This window comes from Arvicola amphibius, chromosome 1 (genome assembly GCF_903992535.2).
Source record: "Arvicola amphibius chromosome 1, mArvAmp1.2, whole genome shotgun sequence".
NCBI classification, from domain to species: Eukaryota; Metazoa; Chordata; class Mammalia; order Rodentia; family Cricetidae; genus Arvicola; species Arvicola amphibius.
Genome location: NC_052047.1, coordinates 83686541 through 83701014, shown reverse-complemented (window position 1 = coordinate 83701014; position 14474 = coordinate 83686541). Strand labels below are relative to the sequence as shown.

General features: G+C 38.2%; 1 protein-coding gene across 2 annotated transcripts in view; it reads left to right on the top strand.

Annotated features, from left to right (window-relative positions):
- The window catches only part of Ugp2 (UDP-glucose pyrophosphorylase 2), a 54615-nt gene that overhangs the window by 7421 nt on the left and 32720 nt on the right, over positions 1–14474 (top strand). The gene's annotated exons all lie outside the window — the stretch shown is intronic.

The window sequence follows — 14474 nt, the reverse complement described above, 5'->3', positions numbered from 1 at the left end:
CAGTTTTGTATAAAGAGAAGAATGCATATTAGCAAAGCTCCTCAGTGTTCTCACAGTGTTGTAAAGTCTCACCCTTTTCTTTTTGTTGTCACAACTACTTATTGGCTGGGAATGCAGCCCAAGAATAGAGCCCTTGCCTAAGAGGAACAAAACCCTAGGTGAGATCTCTTACAGGTCTCACCCCAAGCAGTTATTAAACATTCAAATGGATCTTTTCTCAACCCGCTCTCTCTTTCTCTCTCCTTCTTTCTGAATGAGGAACACATTTTTGTAAAATCCTTTGTCGACTTATTCAGTTGGATGTCTCTAGTCAAAATTACGTTAATGTTTCATGTTTAAACTAATCATCTGTAAGAAATTAGGCCAATCTGGGTCTGGTGCCATCTTAGAAACATGTCCTTGAGGTGTAGAAGAGGTGACAAGAAGAACTAGAAGCAGGACTGCAATAAGCATTAAAAGAAATGAAATGTTATCAGAGCAATACTGGCCGTGTTTGCTCATTAGAGATGCATATGTTCCCTGCTGCCAAACTGTTGAGTCCGCACGCCTGGGAGCTTGCCCAGGAATCAGTGTTTTAACTAGCTCACCGGGTTATTTATATGCAAATTAAAGTTTTAGATGGACTCATCTAGAAGTCACAGAATAGGTAATTGCAGCCTTTGTGACTTTTACTAGCTATGACCATTCAAAAAGTTACCTCAGTCTGAGTTTAAGATATGCCTAGATCAGGGTCCTGGTGGCTGAGAGTTAAGAGCATTTGTTGCTCTTTCAAAGACCCATGCTTAGTTCCCAGCACTCACATGGTGGCTTAGAACCATCTACAACCCCTGCTCAGAGACTGCGAAGCATTCTTCTGGTCTCTGCAGGCACCAGGCATGTACATTGTACACACACATGCAGGCAAGACATTCATACACATTAAGATAAAATAAACATCTCCTTTACATTGTAAGAGAAAAGTAATCCCTGGATCAGAAATTTGTATTTACTTAAGTAGACATGGAATATTCCACCAAATAAGGAAGACAGTACAGCCATGGGAATCAATTCATATCTCTTGGCATCACAAGACTAGAGTGGTAGGCAGGTTGGTTAGAAAGTCATTGTCCCCCTGAACAGAAGAGTGAAAATGCTAGGGTAAATTAAGGTAGTATTGAAAATAGAAAGAGAATGAATTGTAGTGATCCAAATAAGCAGTTTTGTTACTGGATTGAAGGTAATGTGAAGGCAACAGAGGGAGGAGCCAACTTTGTGACTTCCGCTTTAGTCTGGATGATTTAAGGGCAGGAAGTATAGTCTTGATGATTTCTGTTTTAGACAAAAACAAAGTGAGTTGAGGTAATTTTTAGTATTAAGGATAAAAGATGTAGAACTGGTAGAGAAGACAAGTCTGGAGCTGGTGGTGCTAAGATTTGGATGCGAGGTACATATTTAAGAGATGTCAACAAGAAGAGCCTAGGAGACAATGGCTCAGTTGGTAAGGTGCTTGACACCAAGCTTGAGGACCTGAATAGTAGAAGGAGAGAACCAGGTTCTGTATATCGTCCTCTGACATCTAACATCTGCATGTGACCTCTTATGGAAACTATTTGTTACCATTAGTGAGATTGGTGAGGGACTACATAAAGAAGAAAAAAATGGTCTGGAGACAGTCTTTAGGGAACTCAGTAGGAGAAAAGGGAGCCAATTGTGGAAACTGAGACATAACACAAAGGTAAGTCAGGATGTCAGATACTTCTGAGAAGTGGAGCCCAAAGAATTTGAAGGACAGGAGAACCTGGTTAGCTCGAATTGGCATGCGTAATCAGTATATACTTTCATGTAAAAACAATGAATGAATGCATTGTTTTTTTCCAGTTGTGATTACCTTCTTGGAATTTTATCTTTGTTGTTTAATTTGAATACTTGGGAGGCACAGGTGGGTAGATTTCTGAGTTCTAGGCCAGGCTATTCTACATAGTGAGTTCTGGTACAGCCAGAACTATGTAGAGAGACCCCGTCCAAGAGAAAAAAGACAGCTGTGGGCTGTCAGTATCTGTGGACTTCCAAGGAAGGTTGAGACTAATGTGATGGAAGACGAAAGAAATGAGTGGTGAGGTAGACGGGGGGGTCTTCACCTTTCCTTGCTCATGTTTTCTCCCTTAGGCTTTTTGCTGGGTTTCTGAATGTCCCATTACGTCATCCCCACCCCTTCTCCTCCCTCATAGGTAGACTTTTCTTTCCTACCCGTTAGTTCCCAAATAACCAACACAGAGATGGACTATTAGTTATAAATGCTTGGCTAATAGCTTATGCTTATTACTGACTAGCTCTTACAACATAAATTAACCCATATTTCTTATCTACCTTCTGCCATGTGGCAGTTCCTTCTTTCAACACAGCCTGTTGTGACTCCCAAGATTCTACCTTTCTTCTTCCCAGCGTCCTCCTAGTCTGGGTCTCCCACACAATCTTTTCTTGCCTAGCTTTTAGCCAGTCATCTTCTTTCTTAAACCAGTCACAGCAACATATATTCATACAGTATAAAGGAATGTTCCACATTTCTCCCTTTTTGTCCAATTAAAAAGGAAGGTTTTAACTTAAGCGTAATAAAATTATATATAACAACACAATTATTAAGTAAGAATTACAGTTACAATATCCAGTCTATTTGTATTTGGCAAATTTAGAGAAAATAATATTTATCTTATCTTTGTGAGTCTAATGTTTTATAGCTAATTTAAACTGAGGAAAACTTTAAGTCTAATTATTTAGTCTTTAACTCCATCAGAGACCCCAGAAGTCTGAAATGTTACCTAACAACAGGGACATCTGGTTGCCTGGACAGTCATCTTCAGATCTTTTGTAACAAAAAGATCTTTGGCCTACAGGCCTAGAATATCTGGCAGGAATTCTGAGAAGCGGAGATCTCTAAAGGACTACCCTACCTTTTCTTAGCTAAGTTTAGCTGTCATTTTCTTTTGCATCCTGCTGATCCAGTTTGGACAGTATATTGTCAGCAGTTGAGGCAAGGGCAGTTTCTTTGCTCAGATGGCTAACTTTTGCCATAAAGAAAATAAACTTCATATGGAGGTTCTTTGATGCCCATCATCTCTGAAGTAAATTGGTGCTGCTGGGAGCAGATGTGTCTCACTGTCAAGAAAAAGCTTATGTTATTAAAACATTTTAAATTCCATATTTTGTAGTACTTTGAAGTGTTTGAAGACAATCTTAATCTAAATATATGTTTATGATCTTAAAAAATACTTAACATGACTATCAGGATGGCTATTAATCTGTATTTAATTATACATTACATTTTTAAGTGAGTTACATAAAAACAATACTCCAAATGAGTAGAAACATACATACAGTATACCAAAATTAACTTTAAATTTGTATTAATAAACCAAAATCCATACCATTGTAAAATACTTTGAGATTAAGTTTTTTTTGGATTAAAGTAGATTCAATGATTATTCTTTTTTCTATAATTTCTATATCATATCCCCATTTTTTCTTTTAGAAAGAGATCTTTGAATTTAACTCTTTTGTTTATCTTTTTTCCTGACTATGACCAATAACGGCTTATAACTTAAATGATAACAAACATCCATAACCCATCTATTGGGAATGAGGGTGTTGTTTTTTCTAGATTGCAACCTGTTGCCTGGGGGCATTGACGTCTTTGGAGGAATCTTGAGAAAATCAGGATATTGTTAAGTCTTGGCTGAAGTATTCTGTGAGGCTGTATCATCTCAGCCAGTATCCTAGAAGCTGTTCTGGATGCTGGATCATCTGAGCCATCCGTTTTTTATTGGCATCTGGTCCCCTGACTCTGAAAAATGCATAGGCTTTCAAAGGTAACCTGCATATCTGTATTAATACAAGAATAGACTGCATTATACACAAGTCAACCAAAGATAATTTTTGTTTTGTGTTTGAACAGATAAAATACACATCACGTGTCTTGTAGTTCTAGGTTTATTTATTACGTTTGTAGTCAGGATCTTCAGGGTGTCTTCCCCCATCAAACCTGATCCATATCAACCTGAAACAAATCCATAGCCTCTCTCATCTTCTGTGGAAATAAAAGCATAACCTCTTCCCCAAAGTAACATACCTTTTTATTCCATTTTGAAGTCAAAAAAATTAAAAAAATAAATAGGTTAGTTTAACCTAGCAGTATTCATTATCCACTGTTTCTTAGCAGTTATCAGTGGTTCATTAGCAGTCCAAAAATTTAAAGACAACATAACATACAGGATCCAGACTTTCTTCTGTGTATTTTCCATCATTACATGACTTTTTTCTTTTATATTACTTTATTCCCTTATTAAATACTTTACCATGATTCTAAAACTATATATTTTTATGACTGCTTATACCATGTCTTTTCTCTCCTAAGCCTTTGTACATTTTTGAACACACTGTTACCCATTTAGAGATTTATTTCCATCTGGATCTGTCTTACTGAGCATCTGTAACCTTTTTTGTCTACATGAGCAAAACCCCGTGCAGCGCACCAGCAGAGCTCACATAGAAAGCCCATAGGCACAACTGAGAGACGTCTTTGTGTACCATAGCCCATATGAGAGACTGCAGAAATGAAATACGTCATGCTGGCAGCTGCCAAGAGATGCATCTCTGTACTGTGGCCAGCATGAGAGACACGAGACTAGGAAGTCGTGTGTGGCTCTGTGTGTGTGTGTGTGTGTGTGTGTGTGTGTGTGTATTTAGAACCTTTTTAAAGCTTTCTCATGTCTTAGTGAATGTTTGTGCACCACATTGGAACACCATCTTTAGGCAGACTTTTTCCCACCCACTAGTTCCTAATAATGGACACGGAGACTTAATATTAATTATAAATGCTTGGCTGATAGCTTGTGCTTTTCACCAACTAACTCTTACAACTTAACCCATATTTCTTACCTGTCCTCTGCCACATAGTGGTACCTTCTTTCAACATGGCATGTTTATCTCCTGCTTCCTCTGCATCTCACTTGAGACTCCTGAGACCCTACTCTTCTTCCCAGCGTCCTCCTAGTCTGGGTCTCCCACACAGTCTCTTCCTGCCCAGCTTTTGCCAGTCATCTTCTTTCTCAAACCAGTCACAGCAACATGCATTCACACAGTGTAAAGGAATGTTCCACGCACCTGCCTTCTGCACCTGGATAGTGGAAAGTCCATAGTGTTGAGCTTTTAGTTCTTGTGAATAAGGAAGAACTAGATTATAGTAGGAAGTGGGGCCGAGAAAAACAATTACTGCTTGGACTGTATGACGTTTACTAAAAGTATAATGAAACCAGCCAAATAATTCTAGTAAGTTCTAGTAAGCCCAGTTTTGTGTGATGAGGAGCAATTCTGTTGGTTAGTATGTAGACTCTGTAGGAGGATGACAGTTAAGAATTTTTATTCTAAAATTTAAAGAAAGCCTGACTAGAGGAAAATGAATAGGATATATTGATTTACTGTAGTGGGATGGAGCTCAGGACAAAAAAGCAAAACAAAAAACCCTTGATTTGTAGGCCCCAGCATCTGCCTGCACTGTGACCTTGCAGAAGTCATCAAACTATTTCAACCTCAGATTCCTCCAGAAAGTGAGGAGAGTAGAAGAGTAGATTAATTGTTCTCTCTTTCTCTCATCTTTAAAAATGTTTTGGTTTATGAGTGTGGTAATGAAATGTTTGATTGCTCATTTACTTTCTGTCTGAAGTAGTAGAGGATCGGTTCTCTTTGGTAGGAAGTGGGAAGGGAAGAAACCATCTTTACGAGGTTGGGAATCTTGCATTATTTCAGGGATTCTTTCATTGACCTTCCCTTAGAAACACAGTTGTCATTGCCAGAAGTGTAACTTGGTAATGTTAAGTCCTAGAAAAATTCTTCAGTCTGTTCTTTACCTTCCAGAAATTCCAGATCTTCCTTTAAAAATTTGGGATGAATAAATAACTGGAAAGAAAACCGGGTTTTAGCTCTGTACCTTCTGGTCTACACTGAAGCATAAAAGATCACTGCTGTTGCTGAACCAACCATCCTTCCATCCTTTTAATTTAATTTTTAAATAAGATCTCACTATGAAATTCAAGCTGTCTTCAAACTTGTACTCTTCCTGCCTAGCCTTTTGAGTGTTGGGGTTTCAGGTGTGTGCCACCATATCCAGCTATTTCTATATATCCTTTACTTCATAAAGCCATCCTTATTCCTTAATCATTAAAAATACAATTTTATAGTAGTAGCACATTGTCAGGGGAGTGAAACTAGCAGAATGGGGTAGAAGAGAGTAATGTGCTTGTTACCATGTGTTCCTTGTAGAAGCTGATTATATTTGAAACTAGGAAAGAATACAGATTGTTCCTTCCTAGCATCTAGTACTTACAAAGGAATGAGTGCTCTTATAACTTATAACTTAAATTTGAATCTGTGTTTGATATTTTTTGAGGATATGTCTGCAGGTTGGACCTACTGAAGTTGGTAGAAATCTAATAACATCTTTCAACCAGCCTTTCCTGCTTGGCTTAATAGGGAGGGTACTGGCATGGTCCGTTCTTTATATTTTCACCTTAAGCCTTATAACTTAATTGGTCGTCTCTTCTAGAGAGGGAACCTTTGAAGTTGTTTTAATTTCCTTCACTTAGCTAAATCTCAAGTAGCTCCTTCGTCATATTTGAACTTCACATTTACACTTAGTTTTAGCTCAAGCATTTGCCCAGAGCATAAGTTAAGTGTTTCATTCACTGTTTTTTAGGAATGTGATTGTCATATTTAATTTCAGGGGAAAATGGCAGTCTATAAATAACTTCTGAGTCTGACAGTTTTTTGTTTAAAAAAATTATTGTGTATTTCAGGATCTGTTCAAACTGATCTGTGGAACAGAACAAAATGGTTTCCGTTTTTTTGGTGCTTTCTTTTTTAATACATGCCTTTTTCTTCCTCTGTATTAAGAGTCTTCTTCCAAATTATTTGTCAACTGTTGTGAGAATTGAATTTGGTAGATTTTCTTATTTCTCTTTGCTTTTGATTGTGGATGCATATTACCCGGTGCTTTAAGTTTTTTCTCCTTGATTTCTCAGCAGTAATGAACTGTAATCTGGAATTGTAAACTAACATAAACCCCTTCTCCCCTGGAGGTTGCTTTTTGCCAAGCTGATTATCAAAGCAACAGAAATGAAACAAGAACACCCTCTCGGGCAAGAAACTTAGTCCTGTCTGACTAAAGTTATCTCTGGGAGTGTGAGAACATGCTACCCTTATTCCCAAGAAATTTTTGGGCTTTAGTTTTCACCAACAAAAGTAACTTTAGAACTGAGCAGTGTGTACTATTGCTAATTTTCAGGCAAGGTGTGGGTTCTGACCCTTTGTCTGGAAACTTAATCTCAGCTAGCTAAAGTAACTCAGGAGCTAGGTTCCCAGTCCTTTCTCCTTGTTGATTTGATTCTCAGGTATTTTCTTGGAGAAAATTTATGCCAAGCCTTAAAAAAACAACAACAAAACAAAAAAATGAGTTAATTTGTTCCCCAGTTTTCTGCCACTATGATCTATTTGCTTTTCTGGTTCATCAAACCAAAACTGCTTTGAACTTTTTCCTGTTCATTTACTAAAGACAGTCCTATCTAACATGGGTTTAATTCCTCAAATAAAAAGATTTCCTTTGAAGATTAGCTCCAAAGGCCCACCAAGCCTATTTATATTTTTAAGTTGAACTGCAATTGGGGACAGAAGGGGTAATTGAGACAATCTTACTAGTAGGCTAGCCTGGCCTTGAACTCACAGGTTTCTGCCTCCCAAGTGCCGAGCTTAAAGGAGTATACCACCATCTCCAGCAAAATTTGTGGGGTGGGTGGATTTGTTTGTTTGTTTTAGACTTGGGATTGAACCCAGGTCTTTAGAAATACTAGGCACACACTGTACCACTGACCTACACCCACCTGAATAGGAATAGAAACAAAAAAAGCCATAACTATTCATATAAGCAACTCTCTTCTCTGACCGCAGTGTTTGTCTGTCATCTGTCTTGTCTGTCTGTCTTCCCCCTCTTCTCTTCTTTCTCTTTCTTCAACTTCACCCCCCCCCCCCAGCTTTTTGGAAAGAGGCCTAAGTTGCCTTAAATGGCTAAAAAATACTCAAAATAGGGAATAACATTTCAATATTTTTGTGACTTTATCCTGACAGAAAGCCAGAGTGTGGCCGTTAGATACAACCCCAGCTGAATATAATTACGACTCAGAACATTGGAATACAAACCAATGTTTCTGAACATTTTGGGTCTATGCTCAGATCTCCCAAGGAAACTTGGGATAGATGGCAGAAGACTGGAGGGAGGGTACGCTGATGATCTGGTCTCTGAGAATGGAGGAGAGGGATGTTACTCAGTACTTGTCTCTATTTTGTTTCTCTTGGATTATACGTGCCATGATTCAACATTAAAGATTTAAAAAAAAACATTAATTTTTGAAAAAGATGAATATTTACTATATACTGTCTGGCTCCAATACAAGCTTGGTGAAGGAAAATTTTGGCTGAAATATAAAAGATTACATGTAAATACCATCATAACAACTACACCTATTTTCTAGAAATCAAAGGAGGTTCTCTAAAGTGCCCAATGTACCGGCGTCTACCACTCTCTACCAAGATTGGAGGCTATGCAAAGAAAACTAAACTCTATAGGACACTCTAGAAGTAAAGTTTCCTGCAATCCATTCTTCTGCTTATAGCCCTCCCCCTAGAAACAATGTTCGATTATTAGGGCAATTAAAATTCATTTTTGCTTTTCATCAAAGACCCTTAACAACACAAGGAAAACTAGAAAGCTTTATCGGGGATCCCCCAGACATCACCATCAACTGGTACATGTAGGACACATTTTAAGTCCGTTTTCTGACTTTCTGTTTGTTTTTTGGGGGACTTCCAAAAAGCCTGATTTTTCTCCTTGTGTCCTCACAAGCCTTCCTGTTACCTTCCCAAATGGGAAAAGTTTTTCCTTACTCTTGGTCTACTGCTTTTTTAGTGCCCAGAGATTATCCCTAAAACGTAACCAAATAACTTCAGTAGCCTAAGAACTTTCAGTAATACAGAGCCTCAGGCTCCACAGACTTCCGCTGTTGAGCTCTGCCTTCTCAGTGTGAGACACTGAGACCTGGAAATCACACTCTCATGTGACCTTTCAGGGTTAAAGGTACTGAAGACAGATTGACAAGAGACATGTTTACGGATTTCCCAAGTCAAATTTGTTCACTCTAAAGACAGAGACAGAAACTTCTATGTTTGTTAATGTTTTGCCGTATGTGTTTATCTTTGTTTTCACGTAATTGTATGTCATTTTATGTTAAGACAACATAAAACTCAGTCCACCCTCAAAAATTCCCACAGTAATTGAGTAAAATACTTGAGGCCATTTAAATAATACCAACAAACAATAGTTTTCAAAATTCCTAGATTACTCATTCTCATTGTGTATGATAAAATGGCTATGTTTTATTTTAAAATCTAAATCATATTTTAAGGTAAATTTTAACATAACATTAAAAGACAAAAGCCATTGCCTATCTACTTGTGATCTCATCTTTCAAAAACAGGCTTTTCAAGTTTCTTATCATTTAAGTTTTAAAGAAAGAAGAAAGAACTGCATAGAAACCAATCTGTTGGTTCCTGCTCAGCCTACTTAAGACTTTATCAGGCTAGGCTCCATGCCTTTAAACTGAAAACTTATATGCCTTATTTATATTAAGAGTAATATCTTTAAAAGTACAGATTTAGATTAAGGATGGATATAAAAGATGGTATGATCAGCAGTCTTAACTTACAGATGATGAAAAAAACCTTTGGTGTTTGTAAAACTGTATCTGATTATTAGGGTTGATGTGTGTCTACGTGTGCTGTGATTTTATAATGTTTACATAATACCAGACTGGCTTATAACTAAATGGTCATGTTAATTAAAACTGTCAACTTAGCCCATATGCATTTTAATGAATAAAGTAAGATTTTAAAACAAAAAAACAGATACACTGTCTGGGTTGAAATGTTACTTGGTTGGTCCTTCTCTCAGCTCTGGTCCTGTAAAAGTCTAAAGACTACTGCTAGAAAGTAAACTAGCTTTTAGGGCATGAGGCTTCTGCACCACGGTCTCCTCATGGACAGTTGCCCTTGTCTGGACAGTTACCTTCTAGGCTCTGTTATTCCTCAATTAAAATTGAGAAAATTACTCAGCACTTTTCTTTCAGGTTGTTTTCTTTCTTTCTCTTTGTTTGTTTGTTTTTGTTGTTCTGAGACAAAGTTTCTCCTTGTAGCCCTGGCTTTTCTCAAACTCACAGAGGTGTAGTGATGAGCTGCTGCCTGGCTCTCGGCTGCCTGGCTAGCTTATGCCCCGAAATAACAACACACAAACTGCATTCATTTAAACACTGCCTGGCCCATTAGTTCCAGCCTCTTACTCACATCTTGATTAACCCTTATCTAATAATCTGTGTAGCACCACGAAGTGGTGCCTTACCGGGAAGATTCTAGCATACTTCCATCTTGGGCCGGGGCTTCATCAGGTCTCGCTCAGAGAGGAGAGGCATGGCATCTGTCTCTCTTAGGAGAGGCGTGGCATCTGATTGAGCCATCTACCTCACTTCCTTCTTCCTGTTCTGTCTACTCCACCCACCTAAGAGCTGGCCCATTAAATGGGCCAAGGCAGTTTTCTTTATTAACCAATGAAATCAACACAAACAGAAGACTCTCCCACATCACAGAGGTACGCTTGCCTCTGCCTCCAAGTACTGAAATTAAAGGCATTCATCACTACTGACCTGCTTTCAGCTTTGTTTAAGTTATATATATATATATATACTTATATATACTTATATATATATATTTAAAATCATATATATATATTTATTTTTTCAAAATAAGTTTAATAGTTTATACTAATCATGCTAGGCTTCTAATTAATTAATTGAGACTTAGCCAGGCAGTGGTGGCACATGTTTTAATCCCAGCACTTGAGAGGCAGAGGCAGGAGGATTTCAGTGAGTTCAAGGCCGGGCTGGTCTACAAATCAAGTTCCAGGACAGCCAGGACTGTTACACAGAGAAACCCTGTCTTGGGAGAAAATGAGTAGAGTCTTAAATCTGGTTTACTTGAAAAATATGTTTTTGCCAAGTAACAACTAAATTTTAAAGCAAGGTTTGTTTTTCAGCACTTGGTAAGTGACCTTATGGGTCTTGCTTAGTAAGCCTCCTTGTAAACTGATGCTAAACAGAGAGACTGAAGGAGCAGCCAGAATTTTAGCCCCGCCCCCATGCATCTGCATTCCATGGAATGATGGACACTCTGACCTACAGCTCTGGTGACCCATCTGTTCTGTTGATTCAGAGATTGGACTCAACCAATTTACATTCTGTGAACAGGAAGGCCAACACAGGAAACTTTGTCCAATGCTTCCAAGAGAAAGCACAGTCAGCAAGACCTTTACCCATAGCAGCTAATAACATAGATAAAGAAAATTAAAGGAGCCAAGGGCTCCTCCCAAGACCCAAGTTACCCCTGTGGACCTGATCCTTGTGTGGTCTTAACAGTAGAAAAAGAAAAAGTTAATTTGGGGCTATTTACATTTGCTTACAAATACCCAACAGAAAAGTAGAAACAAAAAAAAATAAACAAATAAAATAAAATTAGTGGTAATAATGCAAAACTAGACTTTAAAAGAGACAGTAGTTCAGGTCTTATATAGACCTTCCTGTTAAATCCTGTGTATGGGCTACTAGCATGCCAGGTAGCGTTGACTTTAGCTGTAATACAAAGATAACTTCTATTTATATGAATCTTTTAGGTGTATTTTTGTAAGTCTATCATAAATAGTTGTAACTTCATATTTTAATTTTCTTCATTATTTTTCTTTTTACTCTGTTGGTACTCAGTGTTCATACTGTTTTCCATTTAATCTATTTTATAATTAGATTCTTTATTGACGTTATTCTTATGTGTCTCACCATATTCTCAATGGATAACCATCAGTGTAGTTTTATTTTAAATAATCCAAGGGAGTCACACCTCTAAGAACAGGCTACAAAAGATGGCTCTTGTTCAACAAGATGCCCATGTGACTTTACTGGGTTTTTCCCTTGCTGGGGGCATCGGTTGGCATAATCATGTTGCTCTGACTTAAACTCTGTATGTTAATCATATAAAATTTGTATCTTCTATGATATGTGACAATTTCAAATAAACTCCTGTGAAATGACGATTGCAGTTAAACTTATAAGAATGAATGTTTTACTTTCATGTGTGTAAGTGCATCATGTGTGTGCCTGGTGCCTGCAGAGGTCAGAAGAGGGTGTCAGATCCTCTGGAACTGGAGTTAACAGTTGCAGTTGCCATGTGGGAGTTGGGAACTGAACTCAGATCCTCTGTAAGAGCAGTAAGTGTTTTTAGTCATTGAGCCATCTCTCCATCTCCTCCCCAATTTTTTTATGATTTCATGCATATATACAATGTATTGTGATTATATTTAGTCCCCATTACCCTCTGGTATTCTCCTAGTTCCCCAGTGGTTGTATTAGAGAAATGACTTACCCTCCCCCAGCAACCATTAATAGTCACTAGGTGCTCAGAGCGGGCATCTCCCTGTCCATGGTAGGAAGTTAGAGGGCCCAGTCTTGTGCGCGCACGTGTGTGTGTGTGTGTGTGTGTGTGTGTGTGTGTGTGTGTGTGTGTTCATGGTTGCAGCAGTAATATCAGATAGCAGCATTTCATGACACTCTTGTAGAAGGAGCGGCAGGGCTGCGTCCCGCCACCCGGCTAGCTTTACCCAAAATAATTACATGGAAACTGTATTTTTTTAAACATTGCCTGGCCCATTAGTTTCAGCCTCTTATTGGCTAATTAACCCATATTTAGTAATCCGTGTAGCACCACGAGGTGGTTACTTACCAGGAGAGATCTTAACCTGCGTCCATCTCGGAGAGGAGAGGCAGGGCGACTGCCTGAAGCGTCTTCCCAACTCTGCTTCCTTTTTCTCACAGTTCTGTTCTGTCTACTCTGCCTACCTAATTTTCTGTCCTCTTAAAGGGCCAAGGCAGTTTTTTTAAATTATTAATCAATGAAAGTAACACGTAGACACTCCTCCACCATCCTCTCCATCCTCTCTTTTGTGATGCTCTGTAAGCTTTGGGAGGGAAGTGTGAATGTGAATGGAGATGTCTCATTCAGTGCTGAGTGCACATCAGTTACTTAGTTCCAGCTCCTTTATTAGATAGAGTGGCGGTTTTTTGTTTTGTTTTGTTTTGTTTTTCATCATCAGCCTCCACAAAAAGGAGCTGCATTCTCGGGCTGAGACTTACATGTGTCTGTGAGTATAAACATAATTATTGAGAAGCCAGTTTGACAGTATGTTCACACAGGGAAACAATGTTAGTGTTTTCTTGTTGGGGCCAGACTTTTGACCAGGTTTACACTGTCAGGTGTGTACTCCCTCCCTTGGAGGCAGACCTCAAATGCAGTCACAAAGCAGTTGACTATCTTCAAAGTAGTCAGACCACTATTGTCCCAGTGGATATATCTTACTTGATGAGTTAGTGGTACACATTATTTTGCTGAGTGAGACTATTAATGTATTTCCCCCAGCAGCTGCATAACACCTTCTGGCACCATGGACACTGCCCAATGGGTAGAGTGTTTTCAGATCAGTTCTATCTTCATTTCTGTGTGTCCTGTAATAAAGAGTGTTGTGTGGTATCTTCAGCAACAGGGTCTTACCATCTAGTTCTGGGGGGCAGCAATCAAGAGCAATGGCAGTAACCAGTATTCCTTGGGTGGGATTGGTGGGCTTAGACCTCTTTGGCCAGCAACTTATAGGAAGATGTTCTGCACCTGAAACTGAGTTCTTGTTTAAAAACTTGATGACATCTGGAAGTTCCATGCTGTAAAGAAATCATTTATTTATTTTTAGTTTATAAAGTAGTAGGTTTTTATGTGTCTTTTAAAAAGTTTTAAAAACCTTCCCCCGCTGACTAATTTTTAAAAAGAGTATAGTAATTTTTTTTACTGATAATATTTTTACCACTTATTCACTGATAAATCTTTTTATAGGTATCTTTCTGTATTTGCGTTCTTTAGAGGAGCAGAACTGATAGAGTGAATATATATTGAATGAATGTTAATATGTATTTAATTATATAATAAAACTATATGTTTACCTAAAATATATAACATGTAAATTATATATTGTACCTGAATTCTGTATTACATAGGCTATATACTATATATGTGATGCTTATATGTTTTATGCAATATATAACTTAAATGTTTTATATATATAAAACATAATTTATTACAATGGCTTACAGGCTGTGATCCAGCTCGTTCAACATTGTGAGTTTGAGAACCCGGTCACTGTTTTAGTCTGTGGGAGTGGATGACTCTCGGCGGGTTTCCAGTGTACTCTGGAACCCCAACGAGAGGCTCTGATGCCAGTGAGGGCTGCTGCAGGCAAAGAGCGACAGCTTCCATTC